This window comes from Ambystoma mexicanum, chromosome 2p (assembly GCF_040938575.1).
Source record: "Ambystoma mexicanum isolate Mex_15411 chromosome 2p, UKY_AmexF1_1, whole genome shotgun sequence".
Lineage (NCBI taxonomy): Eukaryota > Metazoa > Chordata > Amphibia > Caudata > Ambystomatidae > Ambystoma > Ambystoma mexicanum.
In genome coordinates, this window is record NC_090923.1 from 1,121,150,544 (window position 1) to 1,121,165,776 (window position 15,233).

General features: G+C 50.0%; 1 protein-coding gene across 1 annotated transcript in view; it reads right to left on the bottom strand.

Annotated features, from left to right (window-relative positions):
* Positions 1-15,233, bottom strand: part of NXF1 (nuclear RNA export factor 1) — a 537,434-nt gene that overhangs the window by 73,935 nt on the left and 448,266 nt on the right. The gene's annotated exons all lie outside the window — the stretch shown is intronic.

The following is a 15,233-nucleotide window of genomic DNA, read 5'->3' on the forward strand; positions in this document are numbered from 1 at the left end:
ATCCTAAAAGGATGAAACCGCTAACGCAAATGTAGGCAAAGTCACCTTTTAGAACTTGAAGAGCAGACAACATTGGGGGCAAGTCTAGCTGACTCCAAACCGGGATGAGCCAACACACCCTTGTTAAGGAGAATTCCAATTTCTGTGCTAATTCCCTTCAACTTTAGAGACCCCCCAGCTCTATTGCTGGACAGACATTTTAATTTTTCACTCTGGAGCGAGTGAGACCTTTTTCTCACTCGTGTGTTTTTACCCGATTTGGATTTTGTGTTGTCACAGTTTTTGGAGTCTGACAAACTCCATAGGCATCTGCTTTTTGTATGGTGACACACAGCACCTTCAGTGAAGGGTCACGGAGAAATCCGTTAGATTTCCCATAAGGTTTAAATACCTTTTGTTGGGTGAACTACAGTTCCCAAGAACAGTAAAGTGAAATTGACTTCACTTACATTTTCTCTTTGTAGGTCCTGCACACACCATTGTATGTGGAGTGCTGTGGGTTACCTATTAGCCCCTTATCCTACATTCTCATGTAACATTTTCATGTTACCCTCACTACTTTAAAATGGCTGCAGGCATCGATTTACTTTTTCCTACAATTGTGCTTTCCTACCGCAAGCTGACCACTCAAGCTGCAGTACAACACCTATAGGTAACCATTTTGTCAGAATTACGCGCCCCCAAGCCCCAGTCTTCTTTTTTCGCCATTTCTTGTTTGTGAGGTCTTTCTTGGGTTTTACTCTGCGCACCAAACCAGGTTTAAGCCCTTTGTTCGTTTTGCCTTTGGTGGGCTTCAGTACTGAAACCCGCCTCTGGTTCCAGTGCGTCTGGCAGGGCAGGAAGTGTGGGCGGTGCCCGAAACATCCCTGTCCTTAGTCTCATTGGTTACCTGAATGCACCTAGTCCTGATTGGCTGGCTGGCTGTCCTTGTAGGACAGCCACCCTGCTGTGTGAGTGACAGCTAGGCTGTGCATGAATGGGTGAAACCTGCATAAAAGGCGAGGCTTCTTGGACTGAAGACAAGAGTCGACCGGTGAAGCCCTGCTGCTGTGGTGAAACTCCTTTTCCGAATCGACAAGAGAAGATCTGGAAAGGACGACTTCTTCCCTTGGGTTAGTAGGACCAACTAACCCCGAGACGAACTTTGCTGGAAGACCTTCCCCAACTGGATGTACTACTTTGCTGCCACTGGAACTGAGTGCCAGGGGCCGAGAAATCCGTAATCGAGTGCAACCTCTGTAAGCCGGCCAAATTCTCCAGGAGTCTCCCGAGGATCCTCCCAAAGCAGGACAACCCAAGCTTGAGTCACCTCACCAGAGTGCAGGACTCGAGTGAAGGATGGCCAACTGGTGTCCAGGATCCGCGGTGGTGCCGTTTACTGCACGCTGAAACCGTGAAGTGCTGCTGAACTGAAAAGTCCATAGCTGCTGCTGACCTCCGGCAATCCAGATATCCTTCCTCTTGTCCCAACGACTGAGGCCCAGGAGCACAGCATCTGCAACACTTCAACCCAGACAGAAGCCAGCTGGAGCCTCTTCTTCTAACCCAAGGTACTGTTCTGACTATACCTCTGTCCGTAGCTTGCTTTTCACAGTTGAGAATTGCAGTAGTTGCTTTTTCTAGAGTTGATCTCAACTCTAACTTTCACAAGCCTAACAGCTTGTGGCCCAACAGTGATTTTCTACAACAAACACTAACTTTGTCCAAGACTTTTTGCAATCTAAAAAGTGCCTCAGCTTCATAGACTTGGCTCCAATTGACTTTTGCTGTCCTGGCTTCCTGCAGACTCTTCTAATCTATTGACTTTGATTCCAACTGTCCCTCATAGGTGATGCACTGGTTTTTAACTAATATTGCTGGGAAAGGTTTTAGACTGTTAGGGAGAATTCTCAAAATGTGCTAATTCCCTTCACCTTAGATGGATTTGCTGGATTTTGAGGACGTGATTTTTTTTTACCTGGAAAGAGTGTGAGCCTTTTTTTTCCCCACTCATGTATTTTGATGTGTTTTGTACACTTGTGTTCTTTAATTATGGAGTTTTAGATAACTCCATAGGCGGCATCTTTTCATGTGTGTTACACAGCACCCTCAGTGCAGTGACACACGGATGTCTTAGACTTCCCAAAGGTTTAAATACCTTCTCTGGGATCAACTACTGTTTCCCAGAGAATGTAAAGTGAAATTGACTTAACTAGTCTTTCCAAATTCCTAGACCCAGAACACACCATCTTACAATGGAGTGCTGGAGGGTTTACATAGTACCCCTTGTGTCTAAACACTCATGTAGCAGTCAAATGCTACCCTTTCCTATTGAAAAGGCTGGTGGCAGTGGTTTTACAACGAACTACCATGATTTTTCCCGACCGTGAACACCGGTAGCTAAAAATCACAGGAGCCATATTTTTTAAGATGTCCCCCTTAAGCACCTTTGTTTAAACGGGTCCTGGTCTTTTTTCGCCATTTCTTTTTGGAAAGGTCCTAGCGCTTGTCTCTGCACGCCAAACCAGGTCCCTTTGTTCGTGTGCCTTTGGCGGGCTTCAGGACTGAAGTCCGCCCTTGGCGTCTGAGTGTCTGGGGTGGGTAGGAAGTGTGGGAGGTGCCCGAAACTCCATGTGCTTGGTCTCCTAGGAGACCCAAATGCATTCTGGTGTGATTGGCTGGCTGACTGTCCAGAAGGGACAGCCACCCTGCTGGGTGAGTGACAGCTAGGCTGGAATGAATGGGAGAAAACTTAAAAAAAGGTCAGTCTCCATGACTGGAAGGCAGAGTCGACCCCTGGAACGAAAGAATCGAAGACGAGCTGGAAGAGGACAGCTGCTGCAACCACTGGACCGTTGGTTTGCCCGGTGAAGCCCTGCTGCTAATCCGAATTGCCAGAACTCCATTCGACAGAGAAGCTCCTTCAAGGACGGCTTCTTCCTTTGAGTTGGTGGGACCAATTAGCTCAGAAGACAGCTGGCTACCATTCTCAATGCTAGTTAAGGTTAAACTAAGGAGAGGGAAACCAACTCGTATTTTGAAGTAACGGCTATTTGAACCGAAAGGACTCCGTTTTGTTTGCTCCAAGGACGATCCAGCGCAGTGCAGGAGTCCCCCCGACGTCCTCCCTCTTGTCCCCACAACTGAGGCTCAGGAACAGCGAGATCTGCAGTAACTGCCAGGAACCAACGTCTACAGCTGCATCTTTTTGCTTCACATTAAGGTACTGTGCCATCCGGTTGAGAGATCCTAACTCTTGCAGTGAAAGTTCGTGAAACTTTCCCAATTTACAGGCCTAATCAGCTTATGACCCAGCATATCATTATTTTTCTCTAAACTACTTCTAAGACCTTTTACAAAGACTTCTCCGTATGTTACCAGAACTGATCTGTCCTATCCAAGAACACTAAACTATGGACTTTGGCCTGTCCTATTGAATTGACCTGAACTGACCCTCCTGGTACACTGAACCTTTGCATTGCCCAACAGAACTGTTTTCTGATCCATTGTACAAACATATGTCTTTCTACTCCTATTGAAAGTAATTGAAGTGCCATTTGGCTCCTTTTTTCAGGGGACCACAAACTGTCCCTACAACTAAGTTTAATACTGTAGTGTATTGGTGTTTAATATTAAGTTGATTTCTACTAGTGAATGTTTTCTAAATGATTGTGTAAATAAATGTATAAGTATTTTTACCAAGAAACCTTTAGTGCAAGTGTTTGTTTATTGATTTTGTATGGCGTGCCAAACCCAAAGGTAACAGGGCGCTACAGAGAATAGGAAAACAAGATTGCTTAAAAACTTAGTTACAGGCATTATATAAATATATACATTACATCACATGATAAAACAGTTGAAAGATATACATATGTATAGTTGGGTTGATGGGTAAGGATAGTACTTGATTAATCTTGGGGGTCATTGGAATGTAGCCATGCGAGAATATTCCGTCTGAAGATATAGTAGTACTTGTCTGTTCTGATGTCAAGTCAGAGAGCATTCCAGTATCGGGCAGCCTTAACTGGGAAGCTGCTGCCGCCTGTTTTTTTTTGTCTAAATTTGGGTATCCGAAGGCAGTAGGAGTTGGTGGTTCTGGTGGGGCGAGTGGAGGTTTTTCTTACAATTCTAGCTGCCAGGTAAGGGGGGTTGGGGGGCGCATTATTAAGACATTTGAAGGTGAGCAATTCTGTCGCCGATTTTGAGCCCTTTGTATTTCCTTCTAGTGTTAGAAATGTGTTCTTTAGAAGGTAGGTTGAGGGCAGTTCTAAGGGCGTTGTTTTGCAATGTTTAAATTTTGTCAATTATGTATTTGTTAGCTCCCAAATACAGAGCATTGCAGTAGTCAAGTTTGGAAAGTATTAGGGCAATGATGATACAGCTGGCTTGTGTGAGGAAGGCTCTACTTGCCCTAATAAGCTTGCACGTGTAGGCTGTAGAGGATGCAAGGGAGTTAACTTGTTTCTTTAGTGTTAGGGCTGAGTTGAGGTGAAAGCCTAATGTTTTTACTGTTTCGGACACAGCGATTATATTGCTATCAATGTTGAATGCTGAGTAGTTAGGACTGAGGTTTTTTAAGTTGGCAGTGGATCCGAGGAGTAAGATTTCGGTTTTGTCATCATTCAGGCATAGTCAATGTGTGGCCATCCATGCCTGAATGATGAGGTATATTTTGTTTATCAAGGCAGTATCCGTATCCAAATTGCCCGAAAGGGGAATGACGATCTGAGTGTCATCTGCGTAATTAGTGTAGGTGACACCCAGTCTGTCCAATTTGTCGAATAGGGGCTTCGTAAAGATATTGTATAGAGTTGGCGAGATGCAAGATAAAGATATTGAATAGAGTTGGCGAGAATCAAGAACCTTGGGGTACACTGCAAGTTATTTTGATGGGGTCCGATGATGCCAGTGTGGAGAAGACTCTGTGCGGTTGTCCAAAAATGATTGGATCCAGGCTATAGCCTCATTTGAGAAGTGGGCAGCCGATGCCAGGTGTTTGCACACGACTGCGTGATCCACCAAATCAAAGGCTGCCGACAGATCAAGGAGGAGTAGCATGGCGGTATTTCCCTTATCATTGAGTTAGTCAATCTGTACTTTAAGATCAATTATTAAGGCTGTTTCTGTGCCGTTGCTGTGGTCTGAATCCTGATTGGCGGGTACCTAAGAGTTGTTTGGTTTCAAGATAGTGCTGGATTTGTAGGTATGCTACTCGGTCTATTATCTTCAGGAGAAATGGTACTGTGGTGATGGGTCTGTATTTAGTGGGAATGGCAGGATCTAGAGTTTGCTTCTTGAGGAGGGGTAGGACCCAGGACTCTGATGTCACTTGGGGTGGTGTTGGTGGAGAAGGAGTCATTATTAGTTTGGTTATGAATGGGGCCAAGTCTCTTGCGGCATCCTTAATTAACTGGGTTGGGCAGCTGTCACCCTTACAGTTGGAGGGTTTGATGGATGCAATGTTCTTTTCGGTTTCTGAGATGGATATTTTTTTGAATTTGAAAGGGTCGGGTGAGTTGGTGGTTATAGGGATGGTAGTGAGTGAGGTTTAAGTAGGAGTTAGGGAGTCTTTAAGGCAATTTTTGTTTGGAGTGTTTTAATTTTATTTGCTAGGGCGTTTTGGATGCTGGTGCACCATTGTTTGTCTTTGGCAATGTTGTCAGGAGCTGGTACTGGGGATTCCAACTCCTTTAAGATGGTAAATAATTCTCTAGTGTTGTAAGCTGCACTGCAGATTCATTAAAGAGATTATTTTTGTGAGTAGGATTTCTTTTTTGTATTTATTGGCTAAAAGTCCAAGTTTGTTTGTTTTCTTCAGATGGGGTATGGCGCCATATAGACTCTAGTTTCCTTTTTTGCATCCTTAGTTCTTTTAGGTGTGGGGTGAACCAAGCATTTAGGTGAGCTTGTTTACTTTTTTCAAGTTTTAGAGGAGCAAGGGTATCTAGTGCTAATTTCATAGCATTATTGTAGCTTTCTACCAGGAGCTCAGGGTGCTGGTTGTTTGGAAGAGCATTGATAGTAGGTAATATCAATGGCAGGAGATTGTCTGGAATTATATATTTTTTGGCTCTAGTGGGTAGGGGGGTGCCATGATTTTCTCTTTGGTGGTTTATTAATTGTTAATGTAAAGTAGATAAGGTCTGACCAGTGTTGAGGGGTAATTTTGGTGATAGCGGTATCACAATTCAGGGTGGCGACCAAGTCCAGGGTCCTTCCTTTGTTGTGGGTTGGGGTGAGAGCTTTTTGGTTTAGGCCATGTTCAGCTAACATAGTGGCTATAGATTGAGCTGGTTTGTCGTCTGGGTCGTTAAAGCCTGGGTTCAGGTCTCCCAGTAATATGATTTGTGAGGAGTCTTTGGTATTAGCTAAGAGACTGGATAAATCCTCTTCGAAGGTCCCAATGGGGCCGGGTGGCCTGTATATTAGGTAAATGGTTATAGTGTGTGGCAGTTGGAGATAGGCAGTTTGGCTATGAGGAGTTTGCATGATTTAAGAGGAGGTGAAGTTTGTAGTCTGATGGCGAGGTTGGTTTTAGCTATAATAGCTAAGCCCCCTCCTTTGCTGTTAGGTCTGTCCATTCTAATTAATTGGTAATTTTCAGGGATAGCTAGTGAGAGTGCAGGGCCTGCAGCTTCGTGTAACCATGATTTGGTGACTGCCAGGAGGTCAAGGTTATTGGATAATAGGGTGTCTGCTATTTCAGTGGCGTGGGCCACCATGGACCTGGCATTGATCAAGGCACTAGATAGAATGGTTACCTTGGGTGTATTTTGGATTTTTATAGGAATTAGTTTAGGCTGAGTAGCATTGTTGCAAAGTATAGTTAGCTTGGGATATGGTTTAGTGTACTGTGAGGTAGGTTTATCTTGGGGGTTAGAGGCCTTGTTGCTATGACATATAGGCTCATAGAGGCAGGGTAGTCTGGCTCTAAGTCTATAATTTCTGTACATATCGAGGCACGGTGCGTATTTATAGGAGGACATAATGATATCAGTGCTGAATATGGTGAGGCACAGTAGAGATGCTATCTGGGTCTTATTAAGGCACATCGTAGTGGGTGGTGGTGGGGAGAAAAGTAGTTTAGCTCAGGTTAGGCCAGGCGCGTAAGCTTGTGCCAAGTGTACTAAGTTATGAGAGCAGCTCAGTGTCCGGCAATAAGCTGTTTCTGGCGGGCGCACACGTCTAGTAATTGGTTATTTCAAATGGGCATGCTCATAGTAGCTGGCATTGGCATTAGACAGTCTTATGGGCCCGTAATAGCTAATAGTGGGCTCTGTCAGAGGGTATATTAGTGGCTGGCAGTGGCAATAGGCGATTGCAATGATGCAGGGGACTAAACAGTTATATTGTCGCTATAGTAGGCATACGGGAGCGAATGCCTGAGTCAGAGAGCACAGTTAGCTATAGTAACATTAGGCAAAATAGGCTAGTATACAGTAGGCAGCTCAGGGCAGGCAAAGTAGCCTAGTATACAGTAGGCAGCTCAGGGCAGGCAAAGTAGGCTAGTATACAGTAGGCAGCTCAGGGCAGGCAAAGTAGGCAGCTCAGACAGGCAAAGTAGGCTAGTATACAGTAGGCAGCTCAGGGCAGGCAAGGAACACGTTACTTACCTGTAACTGTTGTTCTCCAGCATTGGTCTGGCATGGATTCACATGCTCATGAATATTCCCCGTCATCAGGCCGGGAATCCTCGGTATAGAAAAAATCAATATCAGTTTCATTTCTGATCTGCCTTTCTTAGTAGTAACCAATCACTGGTCTCTGGGTCATACTGCCCCCAGCCAATGACTGCCCTCTCCCTAAGCCCCGCCTCTGGCAGCCATCCTCAGATTTGGTAGCACGTAAAGTGGCAGTATGACCAAGTGAAGAGCTGCAGAGGGGTAGGCGGGAGGGTTCGCATGTGAAGCCATGTCAGACCCATGCTGGAGAACAGCAGCTACAGGTAAGTAACTTGTTCCTTCTCCAGCATGGGGTCTGGCATGGATTCACATGCTCATGAATACAAGAATACATAGCAGTATACACATGCACAACCACGGGAGGTGGCAACAGACTCAACATTAAGCAATACAAAAAACTCAACATTAAACATCTCTTACCTCCTCACCAGGCTCACCTTAAGCGAACAGGTTGCGCAGCACTGCTTGGCCGACCCTGGACTCCTCTCTGGAGTCCCGAACGACGCAGTAGAATCTCGTGAAGGTGTGCGTCGACCTCCACGTAGCATCCCTGCAGATGTCGAGCGGGGGGACACCAGATGGGAACGCCGTGGTAGCAGCGATCGCTCTGGTCGAATGGGCTCTCGGACGGCCGGGCAGCGGTCGGTTTGCCAACCGGTGACAGTGCATGATGCAGCCGGAGAGCCATCTGGAAATGGAAGCCTTCAAGAGAGCCTTCCCTTGATTCACAGGTCCAAAGTTTACAAACAGCTGTGATGTCTTCCGAAAACTCTTTGTGCGGTCCACGTAGAACTTCAGCGCTCTAGCTACGTCCAGCGAGTGCAGAGTCCTCTCAGCCGGCGACAAAGGCGACGGAAAGAAAACTGGCAACACCAAGGGTTCGAAGGAAGCCCTTAGAGCCGCCTTAGGCATAAACAAAAAGGAACATATCTCCTCCACTAGACAACAATACAAATGGCTCTCCACCGACAATAGAATTCACCTAAAAATGCTCTCCTTGACGCACAAAGCCCTCAATAACGCTGCCCCCATTTACCTGATGGACAAGATGAAAAGAAAAATCTCTAGCAGACCTACAAGAACTCCCAACTCCAACTGTCTGGAAATTCCAAGATTTAAACTTGCCAAAATTGGCGGCACAAGCTTCCCTGTGCTAGCCGCTAAATGGTGGAATGCCCTGCCACACAACCTTAGATCAGACCAACCTTTCCCTCACTTTAGAACGAATCTCATCAAACACTTCAATGACAACATGTAAGGTTTGAAATACCTTAATTTGTGTTAGGTTACCTATCTGAATGTATATATGTACCATCAAAGATTTATCACTATTGTAAATTTTAATTATGCAACATTGTAAATTGCTGTAACACTAATTTCTATGCAACATTGTAAGCCTCGTATATTCTGTTCACTGCGCCCGGTTACCCTTGGGTCTGGCGTGCAATACAAATAAATAAACAAACCCGACAGTACCTTGGGCATGAAGGAGGGGTGCGTCCTCAGCACCACTCTCGTGTCGTGAAAAGTCAAGTATGGTGGCTTGCAAGATAGGGCCTGAATCTCTCCCACTCGTCGTGCGGAGGTGATGGCCACGAGAAATGCTGTCTTCCACAACAGAAACTTCAACGGCGCCGAATGCATAGGCTCAAATGGGGCCCCCATGAGCCTGGTCAGCACCATGTTGAGCTCCCACGCCGGGGCAAGGGCCTTCACTGGCGGGAATGATCGGAACAATCCTTTCATAAATTCCTTCACCAGCCGATGAGACCACAAGGACGCCTGTCCTGTAGTTCTGGTGTATCGAGAGATGGCGGCCAGATGCATCTTGATGGAAGCGTGAGCTAGTCCAGGCTTGGCCAATGACAGTAGGTACAGCAATACTTGAGGGGCCGTAATCCGCAGAGGGTTAATCTTCTGTGCACGGCACCAGACAGAGAACCTCTTCCATTTATGTCTGTAGCACTTGAGAGTTGAGGACGCCCTGGCCTTTGCAAGAACCTCCCTGCAGTCGGCTGGGATGTTGTACCCTCCAAACTCTAGTGCTGCAGGAGCCAGGCCTGCAAGTTCAGCGACTCTGGGTTGTGATGAAGAATGGCGCCTCCTTCTCTGGTGAGAAGATCCGCGTCCGTCGACAGCTTGACTGGTGTGGACGCTGACAAGTCCAGAAGGTCCGGGAACCAGATCTGTCTCGGCCACGCCGGTGCAACAAGGATCATCCTGCACCGGGACCTCTTGAGCTGGTTGATGAGCCGGAGCAGCAACAGCAACGGAGGGAACGCATAAAGAAATAGGCCGTCCCAGGGGAACGAGAAAGCATCGCCCATGCTCCTCGGCTGGGGGAACCTGCTGGCGAACCTCCGGCACTTGGAGTTCGTCGCCGTCGCGAAGAGATCGATCTGGGGTTCGCCCCATCGTCGGAAGAGTAGATCCACTTGATCCTGGCATAGTTCCCACTCGTGGCACGAGCGCAGCTCTCTGCTGAGTGAGTCGGCGATGGTGTTTTTTTACTCCTGCCAGATGAAAAGGCACCAGAAACATCCCTTGGGCGACGGCCCAATGCCACAGATCCTGGGCTTCCTTGGATGGGGCAGGGGATCTGGTTCCGCCCTGCTTCCGGATGTAGAACATTGTGGTGGTGTTGTCGGTGAAGATCCTCACCACCTTACCCTTGAGGGACGGAAGAAAAGACCTGAGGGCCCAGAACACTGCGCGGCGCTCCAAGATGTTGATGTGGAGTGGCTTCTCCTCCGGGAGCCAAAGGCCTCCCGCGTGAAGATCTCTGGAGTGCGCTCCCCAACCCTCCAGGGAGGCATCCGTCGTCACCGTCACCTGGTGAGCTGGGGTCTGAAAGTCCGTGCCTGCCGACAGATGAGAGCGGGTATCCCACCACTGGATCGCCTGACGGAACATCTCGTTGAGTGGGATCCTGTCCTCGAAGTTGCCCATCGACTGTATCCAGCGGCCGTTGAAAAACTCTTGTAAGGGGCGCATCCGAAGTCTGCAAAGGCGCACCAGATAAATGCAGGAGGACATCATCCCGAGGAGGGACTTGATAGATCTTACCCTGGCCACGTCCGTGGCCAGCAGACGCTGCACCTTGCCCAGGATGGTCCTGGTCCTTTCCTCCGACGGCGAGGCCAGCCGCGCCACTGTGTCGAACTTGGCTCCCAGAAGCAGGGCGACTTGCGACGGGACCAGGTGGGATTTTGGAAAGTTGATGGAGAACCCCAGGTCTGTGAGCAGCTGGACGGTCTTTGCAGTGTGCTCCACGGCGAGCTCCCTTGTCCTTGCTCAGATGAGCCAGTTGTCCAGGTAGGGGTAGACGTGGATCCCCTGCAGGCGCAGCCGCGCTGCCTCTGGTGCGAGGCACTTGGTGAACACCCTGGGTACAGACTTCAATCCGAACGGGAGAGCCTTGAACTGGTAGTGCCGCCCTTGGACCACGAACCTGAGGAACTTTCAATGTCTTTTTAGAATGGGGATGTGGAAGTACGCATCCTCCAAGTCCAACGACAACAGGAAGTCGCCCTCCTCCAGCTGTCCCAGCACGTGCTGGAGGGTAACCATCCGGAACTTCTGTGCTTTGATGTACTTGTTCAGTCGTTGCAGGTCCAGGATGGGACGCCATCCTCCTGTCTTCTTTACGAGGAAGTACCTTGAGTAAACTCCAGAGCCCCGAAGCCTCTTTGGGACGAGCTTGATGGCATCTTCCTTGAGCATCACCTTTACTTCCAACAGTAGTTGAGGGACGCGATTTTCCTTCCTGGCCATGGGTGGAACGCGAGGGCACTTCTTCTGGAACTCGAGGGCGTGCCCTTGGGCCAGGGCATCCAGCACCCAACGGTCAGTGGAGATGGACTCCCACACGCTGACGAACCTCGTCAGCCGGCCTCCCACCGGGGTGCTTCAGCGGGGGCCCGACCCTACGGTCAGTTCAATCTTGTTTGGAGGCCGCCTTTCCTCCTTGACCTCCCTGCCGACAACGACGGGCACCACCTGACTTGCCGCGTCCCCTGTAGGCCTCCTGAGATGAAGATCTTGCCGCTTGGAGGTACGTCGAGGAGCCACTGCCGGATCCCCTGGAGGCACCTTGTCTGCCTGCGGAGCTCCGAAAGGACGGCCGTCGTCGTTGGAGCACTCCCAGTGCCCGGGCAGTCTCCGTGTCCGTCTTGATAGCCTGAAGGGACTCATCAACCACCTTCCCAAACAGGTTGTTCCTGTCGAAGGGCATGTCCAAAACTTTGGTTTGTACGTCCTGGCGGAAATCCGTCGCCTTGAGCCATCCTCGTCGTCTCAGGCAAACGCTGTTGCCCAACTGACGGAAACCGGTGTCGGCGATGTCCGTTGCCACCGTGATGGCGTGGTCCGAAGCAATCTCACCTTCCTGTAAGATTTCAAGGGCCTCAGCCCTTTTGGCGTCCGGAAGGAAGTCCAATAGAGGGGCGATTTTGAACCACAACTCCCTGTCGTAGCAGGCTACGATAGCCAGGGCGTTGGCCGCCTTGATAGTCGTCGCTGCGGATGAGATGACCCGTCGTCCCATCGCGTCCAGCTTCCTGCCCTCGCCGTCCGGCGGGGAAGTTGATGTCGAAGCCGATGCCCCCCCAGCTTTCTTCTTTGCCGCCGCCGAGACGACCGAATCCAGGGTAGGTTGCGCCCGAAGGCACAAGGGGGCAGCGTCGGGGACCCGGTACTTCTTCTCGTACCGGTCCCTCTTTGCAGGCGCCGTGGCAGGGTTCTTGAGGAGGGAGAGCCACTCATCCCAGAGGTCATCAAGAAGTGGTACGGCGAGGACTGTCTTCCTTTTAGCCTCGTGCCGTTGGTAAAGGAACCCTTCCTCCTTTTTCTCTTCAGGGCAGAGCTGGAAGAGCTTAGATGCCCTGGAAATCATGGCATGGAAGGATCCAATCTCATCGGGTGGGGACGCCTGAGCAGGGGGCGACACGTTCCGTCGTCGCCTCCGTCGTCATCATCATCTGTACCTGTCGTAGCCGTGTCCGTGCCCGTATCATCCCCGTGGGTAGTTGACCGGGGGGAAGGCAGAGCAGGCCGCAGAGGTTGAAGAGGTGGTGGAAGAGGTGGCGGAGGATGCTTTGTCCTCTTATGCGGTGGACTTTCCGAAGGTCCCGGCTCCGGTTCCCCCGTCGGGTCTGGCTCAGGTACCTCCATCAGGGGGAGGGGCAACCTTGTCCTTATCTCTGAGCATAAGGACTGAATTGCTGACAAAATGGCCGCCGAAGTGTCCTGCGGCACCGGAATCGACAGGCGCGAGGGCTCTTCAGGAACCTCGTCGGCACCACCGTCGCTCTCATCGTCGCCCTCCTCGGGATCCCTCCCGATGGGCTGGGCTTCCTCCACGACTTCGATGAGCTCTTCTTCAGAGGTCGTGTCCGTATCCACGATGGCCACTTGCCCCTCCCCCTCTTTTTCCAACGGGGACTTCGTGTGGGTCTTCTCGATGGGCCTGAAAGACAACTCCCTCCGCGGTGGCAGGGAGACTCTGGATCCTGGGGTCGCGTCCACTGGCATAGCCTCCACAGGCTGATCCAGGGCCGCTGCGACATCCTCAATTGAGGTCTTAGGAGGGTGAATTAAGGCCGTCACCTTCTGCACGCCTGGGGCCTTCACCTTGGGGGGAGGGTCCGAGCCTCGCTCCCCCTCTGCCGGAGTCTTCGAGATCGACCGGGGCCTCTCCAGAAGCTTCGCCGTGTTCTGGGACTTCCTCTTACCCGGGCCAGAGTGTTGGCTCGTTGTTGGCGCCGGGGAGGATGCACCCTGCCTGGCAGCCCAGGAGCCTGACTGTTCGGCGCTCCCGGTGCCCGCGGACTCGCGGTGCTTGGCCTTTTGTTGGGCCCCCGTCGCCGGGGCGCCCTCACAGGACTTAGAAGACCGCTCAGACTTTTTCTTCTTCTCGCCCGACGGGCTCTTCCCTTCCAGCCAGTTGGCGAGACGGAGGTGGCGATCCTTCATGGTCCGCTCCGACATGCTCCCACAAAAGGCACAGTCCTTCTCCACATGCGTCTTGTCCTCATGGAGACAGTCGAGGCATAACGAATGCTCGTCCTCCTTGAACACATTCTGAAGCTGGCATCCAGGGCACGTCCTGAACAGCTTCCCGGGCGTCGAGCATCATTTCTCCTGGGCCATGTCCGGGGTAGGCCTCGGAACTTCTGGAATACTCCAAAAGCGTAACTCGGCGCAATCTTCACCCTTGAGGGGTGTAGAAACTCCAAAACGGGTCCCCGTTGATCGGATGTAGAAACGGTGGAGCTTGAGGCTCTACTTAACCGAAAAATAAATCTCTTGAAAAAAAGCGCGAAAATGCAGCAAAAGCCTGTGAGTTACAGCACGAGGACTCCCAACACTTGAACGTGCGGTAAAAATCTGAGAATGGCTGCCAGAGGCGGGGCTTAGGGAGAGGGAAGTCATTGGCTGGGGGCAGTATGACCCAGAGACCAGTGATTGGTTACTACTAAGAAAGAGATCAGAAACGAAACTGATACTGATTTTTTCTATACCGAGGATTCCCGGCCTGACGGGGAATATTCACGAGCATGTGAATCCATGCCAGACCCCATGCTGGAGAAAGTAGGCTAGTACACAGTAGGCAGCTCAGGGCAGGCAAAGTAGGCTAGTACACAGTAGGAAGCTCAGGGCAGGCAAAGTAGGCTAGTACACAGTAGGCAGCTCAGAGCAGGCAAAGTAGAGTAGAATACAGTAGGCAGCTCAGGGCAGGCAAAGTAAGCTAGTACACGGTAGGCAGCTCAGGGCAGGCAAAGTAGGCCAGTACAGGGTAGGCAGCTCATGGCAGGCAAAGTAGGCTAGTACACGGTAGGCTGCTCAGGGTAGGCAAAGTAGGCTAGAATACAGTAGACAGATGTGCAAGTGAATCAGTTTCGTGAAGGGGAGAGTGCAGGCAATTAGCGTTCTGGTACTTTGGTAACTGGTAATAGTGGCACATGTTGGCAAAACTACATTTTCAAAGCAATAATGCATGGTGTCAGGCAGTGAGTACCGTGTCGGCAAAATAGAGGAATTCATAATATCAGAGTGCTAGTATGAACGTTGAGCTATAGCTAAACCAGATGTAACATCAGAGTCATTTCGTGGGGTTGTAGTAGGTCTTGGGAAATCTTACCTGGTTGCATAGCAGCACGTGAAGGCTGGAGGAGAATGGGCAGAGTTTCGGGCCCTGGCCTCTGAAGCCTCTAGACAGGCTTGCGACAGGCAATGATCCTTCCTATGAGGATCCTTCGTGGGAGGGCCGGCGCTCGCCTGCGATTGGCCCTTAAGAGGGATGGCTGACCAATCAGAGCGCATGTGCTCGGGTTTGTGTGGAAGCACTGAACAACAAAAAGTTAGGCAGCTTCAGAGAAGAGGCCGGCGGCCATTTTAGATAGCGAACACCTCGTGTGTTCCAATGGAGGCACAACTAGTAAATACTAATCTAGTGCTCGAGGAGCAGATTTATACCTGGAATGCAATTACTGGTCATCAGGATTCGGAATGCAGTCTACTTGAACCAGTGTGATTGTGATACATCTGTGTAACTGCCTTTTACTGCTCACA